We start from the raw sequence: 15744 nt of genomic DNA, 5'->3' as shown, positions 1-15744 counted from the left end.
TCCTGGACACTTGGATACTCACCACCTCTTTTCTGGCTGCTCTTCATTGCCTTCTGCTCCTGATCTCGCCCCCCACATCCATTCTCCTTGCAGCCACTGAGGAATGTATGTAAAATGCCAATCTGCCCAGGCCACTCCTGTGATTACCACTTTTCAGTGGTTTCTCATCAGTCTCAGAACAGAGTCCAAGTCCCTAACTTACCATGTCCTAAGAGGTCTCCTGTAGCTCAGTGCACACCACCTCTACACTTAATCGCCTAACAGTTTGTTGTTGTTGTTGTTGTTCCCGCACGTGGTGCAATAACATCATGCCTTGGTTCATGCTGCTCCCTCTGCTTGTCTTCCAAACCAGTCTTTCTCATTTCTGGCTCCAATTCACATCCCCTAGGGAGCCATACCTGGTAATCCACACTGGCCAGGCCACACCTCCCTCTTTGCATTTACCACAGGGAGCCATCGGGTGGCAGCACAGGGCTGTGTTTAAGAGCTCTGTGTCAGGAGCCGGGCTGCCCGAATTCTAATGCCTGTTCTGCTAAGACTAGCGGGGACACTTGTTGACTCTGTGCCCCTCTCTTCTTGTTAAATGGAAAGAGTAACAATCTGCTTCATGAGCTTGCTGTGTCAGTTATGTGAGCTCTTATATAAAAAGTGCTTCAAAAGTCCCAAGGTGGAAAGCTCAATATGGATGCCTGTTGTTGGGTCCTAAATTTCTGTTTAGTGCCTATTCCTTCCAGCAGACTTTGATTAATCTTTCCTGTTCAAACATGAATAGAAGAATCCACCTCAGAGGTGCACTTTAATACTATCTTTGTGGGGTTTTTTTTTTCCAAATTATTCAAGTTTCCGGGCCTTTTGTAAAACCCTGTCTGTGAGCTGCTTGTTTAAACCCTTTGCCTTTTGATTCCCTTGTCCTAGGAAATGTCTCGAGCTAGTTCTGACCAGCCACACCCCTGCTTCAGAGTTCTGTCTGGCTCACAGTGGCCTGGAGGTAACATCTGAGCACCTTGTCCCAGCTTCCCAAGGCCCAGTGGGTTTCCAGATCACGTTTGTGTCACCCCTCCCTCCGTCTTGCACCACAGCACCAGGAATTGAACCCAGGACCTCACTCCAGATAGCCAAGTGCTCTACCTCTGAGCTACAGCCCCAGCCCGTGAACTGCTCTCTGATGAAGATTTTTCAATCTTTTCACCCCCAAAATACCTCTCCCCTGGATTTCCATTTCATGTTGTACATGCCACTATAATGGTAGTCACATTCTTGTATGCAATATGATTCATTCTTGTATTATATCCCTTGGGGGAAATTGTTGAGCAGCCTCATAATTACTGGTGCTGCCATGTGATTTTCATACAAGGATTTTCATGTAGTTACCACAAGTTGTTTTTTTTTTTAAAAAAGATAATCTTTAGTTACATGTAAATGCATCTTTTTCCCCCCATCAAAATGACTATATTGGAGGCAGGAATAAAGAGCTTTGACCTTAAAAGCTCAGGAATTTATGCTGAGTGATAGAGGAGGGATCGGAGCACGGTCAAGATGGCTGTGAGGTGCTTTTCATACTCCTCCCAAGCAAGGCAGAGGTCACCTGAGGAAGAGCGACCTGTGACTATGAGGAGAGAGAGACACCAGCCTTCCTGCCCCCACAGAGCCAAGAGGCTTCCAGCTCCACTTGTCATCTGAGTGACACCAAAGGCAGTAGGAGCCACCTGTCACCCACAACACTGCAAACCTTAATGAAATGTCTGTGGCTTAAGCCTCTAACTTTGGTGTGCCTGGTAATGCAGCCATATATAAAAGAAATAATCATTCTTATGGTCATGACTTCATTAGTTAATTAGCTCCACTACTTACATTCTAATCCCGATAATTAAATACTAATTCATCCCATTAACTCCTAATGAGTTTTCTGGAGAATTCCGCCTTTGCCTCGTGTGACTACTCTAAAGTTTGACTGAACAGGCCTGCCCCATGCCGATCTGTGGTCAGAGCCTGGGGAAATCAGACACAAGAGACTGGAGTCCCCTAAGGCAGGGCCAAGTGAGTTCCATCCTTCTCTGAGCCTAGGGCCTGGGAAAAAGTCAGAGCCCATTAAAAGTATCATAAATTGACTTGAATGGAACATAAATCCTTTGCTACTTTACCTGAGGTTCACCCTTTCCATTTTATAGCAAAATGGAGAAAAATTGTCACCTGATGATGACTCTTTATATCCAAAATATGTATCAAATTTCCCTTAGAAATTTATTGACTACGAGAAAGTAGCATTTATTTGAGTAAGCATACTCACAATTTTCTGAAATAAAAATGCTCAAGAAATGTCTACATGCTTAAAATCTAAATTTGAGATTTTAGTCCCAGGTAAAATCCAAATGTCTAACTGACCAAGTATCAAGTTATGGTTCATCATAAAAAAGAAAGGGTCCAGGTTCAGTGGCACACACCTGTAGTCTCAGCGGCTCAGGAGGCTGAGGCAGGAGGATCACAAGTTCACAGCCAGCCTCAAGAAAAGCAGGGCAGTAAGCAACTCAGTGAGACCCTGTCTCTAAATAAAATACAAAATAGCGCTAGGGATGTGGCTCAGGTATTGAGTGTCCCTGAGTTCAATCCCTGGTATCTAGAAAAGCAGAGGGCCGGGGGCGGGGAACAGAAGAGGTCATCTCCTCCTGGACCAGAAGCTGGACCATGACAGCCAAATATATCATACACATTTCTAAGAAGCCTGCCGTTCTGATCCTAGCCACTTTCTTTCTTAGAGAGGGGATCAAGTTAAAGCCACATGAGGTCCGGCAGTAATCATTCATTTATTTATTCAACAAATCCTTGCCAGTCATCCTCTCCTAGGCTAGCTCTGAGAATACATCAATAGCCATGATAATAGTTGCACATTCAGCCAAGAACAAATCCATCTCCAGAGAGATACAGGGTCTGTGGGCCCTGTGCTCTCTCCTGAGCCTTTAGGGGAGAATTCATTTCCTTGTCTCTTCCAGCTTTTAGAAGAGGTCCTTGGTTCATGGTCCTTACCAGCAATCACGTCCCTCTAACCTCTGCTTCTGTCCTCACAGCTCCTCCAACTCTGACCCTCTTTCTCCCTCTTTTAAGCACCTTGAAGGTTACATTAACGTAATCAGATATTCCAGGACAATGTCCCCATCTCAAATTCTTTACTTAATCAGGTCTACAAAATCCCTGTCGCTCCATAAGGTAACATAATCCTAGGTTCTGGGGATTATGCAGCAGACATCTTTGGGGTGCCATTATTCAGCCACCCAAAGCACAACACAGGCCAAGCACAACTGAGGCCCCCGAAACATTTCAGATGTGCCAGGATCCATAGAAAAGGCAGGCAGGATGACAACGGTCTTTGTGGAATACACAGGAGCAGCATGGCAGGGATTCTGATCACTTAAGCCTGGAGCCTCTGAGTTCCAGGAATATGCATTTTATGTAGACTCAGAAGTGACTATGAGACCAGTGGACGTGCGCACCTGAGAAATGCCACTCTAGATATTAACAAAGATGACAACACACTGCATATGATTGAATCTAGTCGCTTGGCCATATTTAAAACTCTACATACAAATAAAAAATAAAGATGTTGTGTCCACCAAAAAAATTTAAAAAAAAACAAATATTAAAAAAATAAAAAATAAATAAAACTCTAAGGAGATTTTTATGGAAATTACATTTCCAATTTCCAGTATAGGAAGCAGTCATCTAATTGATCTATTCAGAATCTAATGTATTAGTTTGTCTTTAGGGTCATATACCAATTTACTAATCCCCTTGGAGAGATTAGTTTGAGGCATAAAAAGAAATGTAAATTAAAGGTAGTCACTTGGCTGTGTTGTTAGCAATTCTGGATAGACTCTATTTTTTCAATATAACATTAACGTAAATTTAGATAGAGGAGTAGATACACAGGTATTTGCATTCTTTGTAATGTGGTTCATCCCAGTACAGAATCACAGTTATCTTTAAAAAAGAAAAAAAGAAGAAGAATCCACTACAATTTCTTTTTTTTGGGGGGGGGGGGGAATGATTTTTCTGTTTAATGACACTGAGTACATTAGTTTCAAAAATATAGAAATACAGGAAATCTCTCCCCACACACTCTTCTTTTTCCTTGACTGTATAATGGTCTTGACAGCTTATTACAAGTTGTCAAGTTATTTCCCTATTTATATATTTTTTAATTTTTTTGTTTATATATGATAGAAGAATACATTACAATTCTTATTACACAGATAGAGCACCATTTTTCATATCTCTGGTTGTATACACAGTATATTCACACCAATTTGTGTCTTCATACCTGCACTTTGGATAATAATGATCATCACGTTCCACCATCATTTCCAACCCCATGCCCCTTCCCTTCCCCTCCAACCCCTCCATCCTAGCTAGAGTTTATCTATTCCTCCCATGCCCCCTCTCCCTATCCCACTATGAATTAGCCTCCTTATATCAAAGAAAACATTCATCATTTGCTTTTTTGGGAATTGGCTAACTTAGCATTATTTTCTTTAACTCCATCCATTTACCTGCAAATGCCACGATTTTATTCTCTTCTATAGCTGAGTGATATTCCATTGTGTATATGTGCCACCTTTTTTTAATCCATTCATCTATTGAAAGGCCTCTAGGTTGGTTCCACAGTAAAATCCACTACAATTTCTTAACAAAACGTGGGAAGGCAATTACAGGAGCCAGAGAAAAACATTTGAAACATGAGTCTCTCCAGTGTCCCTCCCTAACAGAGTACGCCAGTTTCCCTGTAAACAATTCCCAAATTCCCAAAGAACTCCATATAGGCTTTCTTCTCTTGGAACCTCACTTATTGCCTTTCCTGATCTAATTCTTCTCACTCCTCTCTATTTTAAATATATTTTGTCTTTCTGGGTTTCTTTCAGCTCTCCACTCAGAGCTCTGAAACTCAAATCCTCTGGGGTGGCAGGAAGGCATGCATATGCAAGCATACATGGCGAGTATTTTTGTGACATTCATGGTATTTTATCTTAGGTCCTGCACCCCAACCTCACCTGCCATGAGAGTGCTCCCACTTCAGCAGGGGGATCAATGAGATTCAGATGGCTAAAACAAGAAAAGAAAACAAAGAACCTTTCACGAGTTTGTTAATGTTTAAGATGCCCACACAAGCAGAAATGTGCACATATTCCACAAAATTCCACAGGCGCCTTTGAAGACAAACAGCAATAACTGTCAAGGGTGTTAATCATTTAAGGAGCCATTCTGCTCCGTATAAAAATAGTCTGGAGGAAAGGCCATAAAGATGTTATAGCCAGTTACTAAATGAACCCTGTCTTGGATCCGGTGCCCTTTAGTCTCTGTGCAGAGTGCCAAAGTGACAACACAGGAGTGTTGAATGATTGCTGCGTGCACCGTTAACCCTTGCTTTACAGAACTGCCACTCAAGTGATCAGCATCTTCACTGTGTCCACATACCCAGGGTTCCTCTCTAAACCTAGATGTGCTCCAAATGTCACAAAAGTGCTCCAGCCCCAACTAGTAATCATGGCTGATGGTCTTTCACAGATAGTTCCCAGTTAAGAATAAAATGTTAAATGAAATTGTGTGCAGAGTGTCACCTTAAGTATATATTCACACAGCTTTTAATAAGTGACTTCTGCTATTAAATATTTCTTTCAAAGTTGGTTTAGAAAAAGGAGGAGAACACTGGAACCCTGAACTCAGGGGAAGGCATGGCCCCCAGCCCCACCAGCAGCCTGAAGCACAGAATGGTGACAGCAACAGAGGGACACCAAAGCCGACCTTAGCTTTCTCACCAAGTGCTTCAGGCCTGCCCTGCCAGGCCCCTCAACTGACTCTGCCAACTACCTCTCATTAAGTAGCATCACTGGGTGCCCAGAATCACTGGGGTGACTGGCATCCATGCACCATGCAGACAAGTCAGCATCCCACGCTGCAGAGAGCTGTCTATGGCCTTTGATAAGTATCTTTATCTGTGAAGTTCAAGTTCTGGAGAAAAGGCGCAGTGTTTACTGAAACCGAAACAGGTCAAGAAATGTCGTTGAGATGGGAATCTTCTGAATGGCACATGCGGAACTGGTGATGTGATTGAGGATATAAGACAGTCATAAACTACTTTTTATGAAAAGCTTTTTTCTTTACCAAAAAAACACTAGAAAAGTTATTTGTCTTCTATAAAAATAAAGTAGAAAAATGTTTTTCGAACATTTCATTCTTTTATTTACAAGTCATTTACCACTTTATTTCATGCACATATATGCTTTTTCCCCCCCAAGTACAGAAACAAAGGATAACAAGGATAATAAAGACAAAATGTTGTCTGGAGTGAGTTCCATACAGGAAAAGATTCTTTGAGGTCAAGAGAAAGGATCACAAATTTCTCTTTACTTTCTCCATTGGCAGTACTTGCATCATGGAGTGCATTCATGTGCTATGTTTTGATCAGCAGTGGACCACATATCCCACGGTGGTCCCAGAAGGTTATACCACCTGGTGACCTCATAGACATTGCAGTTTGTGCAAGCACACTCTAGAATATTTTTGCAGTGACAAAATTGACCAACAATGCATTTCACAGAAGTGTTCTTGATATCAGCATTGAATATACACAATAATAATATGGAGCTGTGATTTGAATTTCAGAGACCAATCATAATGTGAGAAAAATAAATAATTTTTTTGATGGCTTTGTTCAGGTGAAACATTATCAGACCCTCTCAACATAGTATCCACAGAATTGAAAGCACACTCACATTTGGTTCAGATTATTTTTAGTAAGGAGGGTGCCAAGCTATGACTCCTTCTCAATAAACAGGACTAACTGATTTCTTCTGGGGCTCCAAAAGACAGTCATAAAATTTATGTCCTTCTCATTTATAATCAAAATTTAATTGCTGAGTTGAACTATATACACAGCTGAAAACATATTGCCTACTTGCTTTCCAAAGTGGTTGTATCAATTTATGTTTGCAACAACAGTGTATGCTAATTACTGTTTCCTTGAATCTCTACTAGTCCCTGCTCTTACACATAGATCACACACACACACACACACACACACACACACACACACACACACTTAAGCTGAAGGCTACAACGTGATATATCATTATACTTTTTTTTAATTTATTTATTCTAATTTGTTATACATGATGGCAGAATGCAACTCATTTCATACTATACATAGAGAGTACATTTTTTCAAGTCACAGATTGTACATAAAATATTTTCACACCATTTGTATCTTTATACATGTACTTAGGGTAATGATGTCTAACTCATTTCACTATCATTCCTAAACCTTTGCCCCCATCCCTCCCCTCCCTCCCCTTTGCCCTCTCTAAAGTTCCTCCATTCCTTCCAAGTTTCCCGTCCATCGCCATTATAAGTCAGCATCCTCATATCAAAGAAAACATTTGGCCTTTGGTTTGGGGGATTGGCTTGCTTCACTTAGCATTATATTCTCCAACTCCATCCACTTACCTGCAAATGCCATGATTTTATTCTCTTTTAATGCTGAGTAAGGTTCCATTGTGTATATATACCAAAGTTGTCCTGTCCATTAATCCAATGAAGGGCATCTGAGTTGGTTCCACAATTTAGCTATTGTGAATTGTGCTGCTATAAACACTGAAATGGATGTGTCCCTGTAGTATGCTGTTTTTAAGTTTGGGTATATTATACTTTTAATTTATGTTTCCCTGAGATTGAGAATTATTTTGAATTTCCTTTTAAATTACCTATATAGTTACTTTGTTTATTTTTCCATTGGGTTCCAGGCACTTTTTAAACTTGTGGGTGAGTTCATATATTTCAGAGTATAAAATGTCTTACATGTTACAAATATTTCACCACTTGGCTTTTAATTTTATGGGACTTTCTTGTAGAAGTGTTTAATTATTATGAAATCAAATTAATCATTTCCTTTAAGTTAGTACTTTTCACATCTAGTTTGGGAAATCTTTTACAACTGTGATATTGTAAAGATATTATGTACTTTATATTGTTTAAAGAGCATTAAAGCCATGTGCAGTGGCACACACCTGTAATCCCAGGTACTTGGAAAACTGAGGCAGGAGAATTGAAAGCTCAAGAATATCCTAGGAAATGTAGTAAGACCCTGTCTCAAAATAGAACATAAAAATAAAAAGGCTGATGATATAACTCAGTGGTAAAGTATCACTAGGTTCAATCCTCAATACTGTAAATCAATAAACAAAGTGAAGAGCATTAAAGTTTTTGTACTGACATTTAAATCTTTAAACCTCATGCAGCTTATTTTAACTAATGTCATTATGTAAGGATATACATTTGTTCTATTTTTTCCTATATGATGAGCCAATTTCTTCAACACTGTTAATTGATTTAACCTTGATTTCTCCCACTGTATTATAATACCCACACCATCCCAGACCAAGTGTTTGAAAGGTTTGGATTTGTTCTTAGACCCTTTAATCTGTTTCATTTATATATATTGAAAAGATATAAATCACTTACATTAAATTACTGCATTAACATCTGTAAGGACAAATATCTATCCTGACTCTTCTTCTAGTTGTATTGTTTCCTCTTTGTTCTTTCATACATTGACATACATTTTAGGATTGGCTCATCAGATTCCTTTAAAAAATGGTTGTTTTGTTTTATATTTATTTGAGGGAAAATAGACAATCATCTTCAAAAAAATGAGGTTTTCCATCCATGAATATTGTTTATCTCTTCATTAGCTCTGGCTTTCTTTGATGTCCTTTAAATATATTTCTATTTTGCCAATGATGGTATTCCACATTTTCCTAAATTTATTTTTAGATGTAGATATTTTTAGAAGAGTAAATGGTGTTTTTCTATTACATTTTTGTTGGCTGTTGCTGGTGAGTAAAATATAATTAATTTTTTATGTTGGTTTGTTTCCAGCAACATTTCTTCTTATTCAGTGGTTGGAGGTTCATTTTGATATTCTAGAGAAACAATTATCTATCAATAGTAAGGGTTTGCTTTTCTTTTTTTCAATTTTTATAGTTCTTTTTTTTAACTTGTGGTTAATAATATTGGCTAAGACCTTCACTATTATTGAACAAGAATGTTGACAGCATCCTGTTCATAAATTTAAAGGTAAGTTTCAAAATACAATATTGCTATAGTTTTTGGCGACTATATTTTGTCAGGTTAATGACTTTTGTGGTGTGTGTTCCAAATCTAATGTATTTTAGCATGGTGGCTGGGAGAATCTTTCAGATTTTTTCTATATATATTTATTAATATAGTCTTGTGAATTTTCTCTTTTCATCTAGTTGATTCCATTAATAGATTTGCTAAAGAAGGCATTATTATATTCTTAGGGGAAAGCCTACTGGGTTATTACATCATTTATATGTGAATTCCATTTATTAACAATTCATTTAGAAGCTTTACATCCATGTTCACAAGTAAGAATTGCCCTGTAGTTTTGGTTTTTAGTACTGTCCTTGTCCAATTTTGGAAACATGGGCATACTGGCTTCTCATTCTCTCTTCTGAGTCTCTTGACTTGATCATTTGTGATTTCCCCTCCATATAAAATTTCTAGCACAGTGACTGCAATGCACCAAATCATGCATAGATGTACTCACAACTTCATGGAAAACCGTCCTTCAGCAACTGGGAGAATCAGTTTTTCTCTCTCCCTTGTGGTGTGCCCACTGTCTGCTTCTGAGCAGTTTGCAGTCATAAATTTAAAAGTTTCTACTGCTCACAAACAGCAAAATCTGTCTCTCTGACATGTTACTGTACAAACAATTTTAGACAGGCATACTTTTCAGACAACTACCTGACACATGACTAAATCCAGAGCTGGTCTGAACAGATGGAGGTCTTTTCTTCCACATGATTGATCACACCAAGGTAAGCAGAGACTTACATCCTGGCTCCTGGAGCAGAAAGTCTAGGTCCTAGATCTCATGGGGCCTGGCTGAGAAGAATAGGGTGAGAGGGGCTGCACTCACCTGAACGACCCTCTCTGGGTTCTGCCCCTGGTTAAACAAAACATGAGCACATCCAATGTAGTTTTCCAGTTATTTCAGATCACTATTTCCATCTCTATAACCCTAACACCAATCCTTATGTCTGCACACTCCCACTGGTTGTGAAGGGACCGGGAGCCTTCACACAGCTAATCTGCAATGGATGTAGATAAACGGAACATGTACTTTTTTCACAACATAGTAAAAGCAGTTAACTTTATTTTGATAGAGACTGTCCTGATAGATATTGGTTAGGAATGTTAACAAGCGGGAAAGTGTAGGACATGAGGAGGGAAAACAAAACCTTAAAAGAAAGCAAACCAGACATGCTTCCCTAGCCAGTACTGCCAAACAGGAACCCAATACAGTGGCATTCTCTAAAGCAGCCCTATCCACTGAGCTTTCCTAGAGACTGAGTCCTGACTCTGTAGTTGACATACCCACTCCAGGTGGCTCTCCATAACAAGCCTTGGCTTGGTGCTGTCCAGGTATATCTCCATTTCCTGTCAAGATGACAAACCATCATAGGCTCTGGCTTCCGTCCCTAACATGAGCCCCAGGGAAGTTTTAGAAGCAGAAGGAAAACTCTGGGACTTGAAGTTAATGAAACACACAGGATTTGAAGGCTATCTGAACCGGTGTGTGCAGATGGCTGGGGAGTGACTCTTGGGGGGGCAGAGGGAAGTAAGGGCACAGCAGTGTTATGGTTTACATGGGAGGTATCTCCCAAAAGCTCGGGTGAGACAATGCAAAAAGGTTCAGAGGTGAAATGATTAGATAATGGCAGTTGTAACCTAAGCCGTGGATTAATCTCCTGATAGGGATGAGTTGGATGGTAACTGTAGGCAGGCAGTGTGTGGCTGGAGGAGGTAGGTCACTGGGGCATGGTTTTGGGGTTCATATTTTGTGCCTGGTGAGGGGAGCTCTCTCTGCTTCCTGATTGGCACATTGCCTCCCCACTCCGTGCTCTTCTGCCATGATGTCTGCGCCTCACCGTGGGCCCAGAGCAAAGGAGTTGGCCATCTATGGACTGAGACCTCTGAAACCCAGAGGACTGAATAAACCTGCCCTCCTCCCAAGTTGTTCTTGTCAAGTCTTTTGATCACCGTGGCAAAAACGCCAACTAAAATAAGCAACCACATAAAACGATAGGAAATTTGGTAGTTCTTACATTTGATTCATGTTATCTTGGAATGATCTTTGGGCAGAACAAAAGGCCTGCTGACAAAAGAAAACTGGTGTCGGCTGGAGAGACCACCTTGGATTTTATTCTTCACATTCCCAAGTGATCAGTCTTCAGGAAGAAAGAGATAAACCAACCATTTTAATCTGAAACTTTTAACATCATCCTACCAGAATGGCAGATTTCACCCAAAGAAAAAGCTGAAGACATGAGCCAGTGGCGTGGGGTGGGGGAGGCAGGCATTTCAAGGGAAGTGGCCCCTCCCAAGCAAGGAGGTGGTGCATTGTGTGGAGAGAATCTTATAACAATAAATCACAATAAAAGTCAGTGTTGTTGCCCTGAACCAGCCCTTTCTAACAATGAGAGTGATAAAACATGACTCCTTGACAGGAAAAAATAATTACCACTTATTTTTGGTTCTTCACTGATCTGAAAGATGCAATTCATAAGCTCAAACAATGATTCTATGAAAAACTCGGCATCCAGCAGAGAACACACATTCCTCCTATGACACGGGAGCAGTAGAGACCTAGCACATTCAGGAAGTCATTTTTTTTAAAGGCTAAAAGATCACTCACTATGAGACGTTGTATTCTATAATTTAAAGTAATAAGATCAAGAATTAATTGTAAAAGAATAATTAAGAGAAATCCCACATGTTAAAAAAAACATATTACTAAACAATCTTGGGTTTAAAAGAGAAACCATAAAGGAAACTAAAAAGTATTCAAAACTGAATGATTGGAAATTAATATAGGAGAAATTGAGATGTTACAGACTTCCCAGGGGGAGAGGAAAACCCACGCTGGGTGATTTTACAAGTAACTTACCAGGTTGGGGGCTGTGTGAGTGTGTGTGTGTGTGTGTGTGTGTGTGTGTGTGTGTGTAACAACCCAACTCATTATTTTCCCAGACCATTTTTAAATAAATCTGGAGCATCATACATGTTATTTCAATATAAATAGTTCTGAAATTATTTTTAGTAGCTCTATAAGATAAAAGAAAAAAGCTTTCTTTCATAACTGACAATGCCATCATCACAACTAAATAGGAAAGAAACATGATTCCATCATCCAGTATGAACTCATAATTTAAATTCCCTGAGATAGATAGAAAGACAGATATTTAGTTGGCTCAATTCAGGATCCAAACAAAGTCATACACTGCAATAGTGACTATCTCACTTGTTCTCTTGGGCTCTGTCTCTCCTATAAATTGGTAGCCAGGTTTTTAGCTTTATAAAATCCATATCCACTACTCTGTTTGGATGTCCCCTCCAAAACTCACGTTGGAATTTAATTGTAATTGTAACTGTATTAAGAGAGGGAACTTTTAATAGGCCTCACAAATGGATGAATGCTGACATCATATGAGCGGGTTAGTTATCTCAGGAATGCGTTCCTTATAAAAAAGACAGGTTTGCTCCAGTTCCCCCTCTGTCCCACACAAGCTTGTTTGCTATTTTGCCAGGTTATGATGCAACATGAAGGTCCTCAGACAAGATATCAGCACCATACTCTTGGACTTCCCATCCTGAAGAACTGTGAGCCAAATAAATTTTTTTTTAATAAATTACTCAGTTTGTGACATTCTGTTATAGCAGCAGAAAATTGACTAAGACATCTGTTACCTCATTCAGTGGTTAAAAAAAATGGTGATATTTTAATTTTATCAACTCTTCTCCCATTACTAGCTTGACTATTTCTCTATTTAAAAATTTTCTTTGTCGACTATTTGATAACCCTGAGATAGGATTTAGAATGAAAAGACAGGATGAATGATTATTTACCAGTTTTCAAGGCAATGTGTTGATTCTCCAGTATCTTCCAACATGTGACCAATAGGTTGTTTTCATTTGGGCTAAGAATTAGCGTGAACTCATAGATCTAGACATATTAAATATTCTGATTTATCACAGTCCTGTTCTTGTAGATGCTCAGATTGTCTGTGTATGACCAGTAGGGACCTCCTAAGTTGATTCCTGAGGACTCTGTAAAGCCCTGGTTCTTGTTAGTGGCAAATGGTATTTAGAAGCCACAATCTGTTCCAGGAGTAGTCATTGCTACTAGGCTGATCCATTTCTACATCTTTTCCATAAATAGAGCAAAAAAATTTCAATATGCCATAAATTCAGACTGATACTTCTAACTTAATTAGCCTCACTTATCTCACATCCACCCTTCCATATTTAAAAAAAAAGTGCCAGTTACAAATGAACATCCACATAATTGCATTTTTATCATTTTCTACTGAGCACAAGCGCACACATGCATACACACACACACACACACACACATATCTCTGCCTAACATCAAACCACAACTAAAAATATAATGACTGAAGGACAGACAAGGTGATGCACATCTGTAATTCCAGCTACTCTGGAGGTCAAGGCAGGAGGATCACAAGTTTTAGGCCAGTCTGGGCAATGAAGAGAGACTCTGTCTCAAAAGAAATTTAAAAGGACTTTGGAAATGTAACTCAGTGGTAGAGCTCCAGCACTCACCTAGCATGTGCGAAACCCGGGTTCAAGCCCCAGTACAGCGCGCACGCACACACACACACAAATTACTAAACACAGTTGTGTTTTATTTTGGTTTTGTTGTTTTTTGTTGGTTTGTTTGTTTGTCCTTAGAATACAATTCACTGGAGACGTACATGACAAATCATTGTTCTTTAAAGTTATTTAAGCTATTTCCTCCATGTGGTTACACCACCCCCTTAACCTACATTTAAGCTCCCCTGTTTTATTTTACCTTGAGTTTTTAGGGATTTTAAATTTTTTAATTGTTTGTATAATGATGTAAAATATTCACATGTTTCTGAAGTCAAATGTAGAAAACAACATACATCCAGAAAAGTATAACTTTGTTTCCTCTTTCCTCCACTGGAAGACAATCATTTTACTCTGCATTTTAAAAAAATTATAAGGAAGTATACATACATTTTTAAACATCCCTATTTTAGTAAATCTACCAGTTTCTTTAAGATACCTAATTCCTCATTTACAAAGTTATTCTAGAAGTAGAAAATAATAAAAGTTGTCTGGATCATTTTATGGAGCAGATATAATACTGATTTCAAACAGGTAAGCATCAAGGAAAGAAATGGATAAAGTCACTTCACTTATAAAATTCAGTAGATAGAAGGAGAAAAATTAGAAATCCACTTCAACTGACACAGAAAATGCCTATCATAAAATAAGTACCTCTTTGTTTTTTAAAAAGAACACCTCTTGCTCCAATGTCCAGGTAACGTACAGCAGACATCCCATGTGACAGAGGGACTTTCCGTGTACTCTATTTACTATGAGGAACAAGACAAGAATAACTGGAAATATCAACAGAATCAACTGACAAGACATTGCATCTAGCAAGAGAGCTCAGGAAGGTGAACAGATACTAGACCAAGTGAAAGGAATCCACGGCGATTCTTCCTATACTTCACCTGCATATTAGTTTCCTAGAGCTACGAAGACAGAGGACTAAAAAGCGAGTAGTTCAAAATGACAGATCTGTCGCCTCATGGTTTGGGAAGCTAAAAGTTGAAGATCAAGTTGCTGGATCAAGATGCTCCCCTCAAACCTGTAAGGGAGTCTTTCCTTACCCCTTTCTAGCTTCAGGTAGTTTTCTGACCATATCTGGCATCTTTCCAGCACCTAAGGGCAAGCCCATCACCAATTGCCCTCATCTTCCTCCTTCCCTGAGTTCGATCCCAACCTCTCACAATACCTGCCTTCCTCCTCCTCAGCCATCCAGCACAAACACGAAATTCAAGGACATTTGTCACATTATAAGTAGAGCTGTGTGCTATTTCAATTGGCAACAGGCCATGTGTCAATACGTGGCCCCATAAGATTCTAATGGAGCTGAGAAATTCTCATGCCCTAGTGACCTCGTAACCCTTGTGATGTGGAGCAGCTCATCACTCACGTGCTTGCAGAAAAGCTTGTGTAAACATGCCTACAGAGTTGCCAGTCTTTACACAAAAATATAGCACATACAATTATGTATAGGACATAACACTTGGTAATGATAATAAACAACTGTGCTACTGGTTTGTGTACGTACCTGTATTTTTAATTGTTATTTTGGAGTAGGTTCCACTTATTTAAAAAAAAAAAAAATGTTTTTCACTGTAAACAGTATGCTGTGTTACGCCTGCAGCAGCCTCACACATCTTGTGTTTACCCAGACGCAGGTTTCCTCTCATGCTAGATTGAATTTCATATTGTTTTGTCCATCATGATCTTAGCAGGAAACGGCTACACACACGTATACTTGTATACACTGGGTAGCCCACAGGTGTAGGAGGCTATTCCACCTAAGCTTGTGTAAGTTCACTCTATGATAGTTGCACAATAACAGAACAACACTCTTCTCAGGATGTACCCCATCCTTAATGACATAGCCGTCTATATGAAAGATCCCTATGTCATTGCTTCGGCTGAATTGAAGTGCCTAAATGTCTTTCATATGGTGACACTTTAACTGATGATAACTTGGCTCCTGGAGCCATAGAGCATGAGTTAAATACAAAGGTAAAGTCCTAAGAA

The sequence above is a fragment of the Ictidomys tridecemlineatus genome, chromosome 7 (assembly GCF_052094955.1).
Source record: "Ictidomys tridecemlineatus isolate mIctTri1 chromosome 7, mIctTri1.hap1, whole genome shotgun sequence".
Classification (NCBI taxonomy): domain Eukaryota; kingdom Metazoa; phylum Chordata; class Mammalia; order Rodentia; family Sciuridae; genus Ictidomys; species Ictidomys tridecemlineatus.
The sequence above is the reverse complement of the archived record's forward strand: the minus strand, read 5'-3'. Positions refer to the sequence as shown.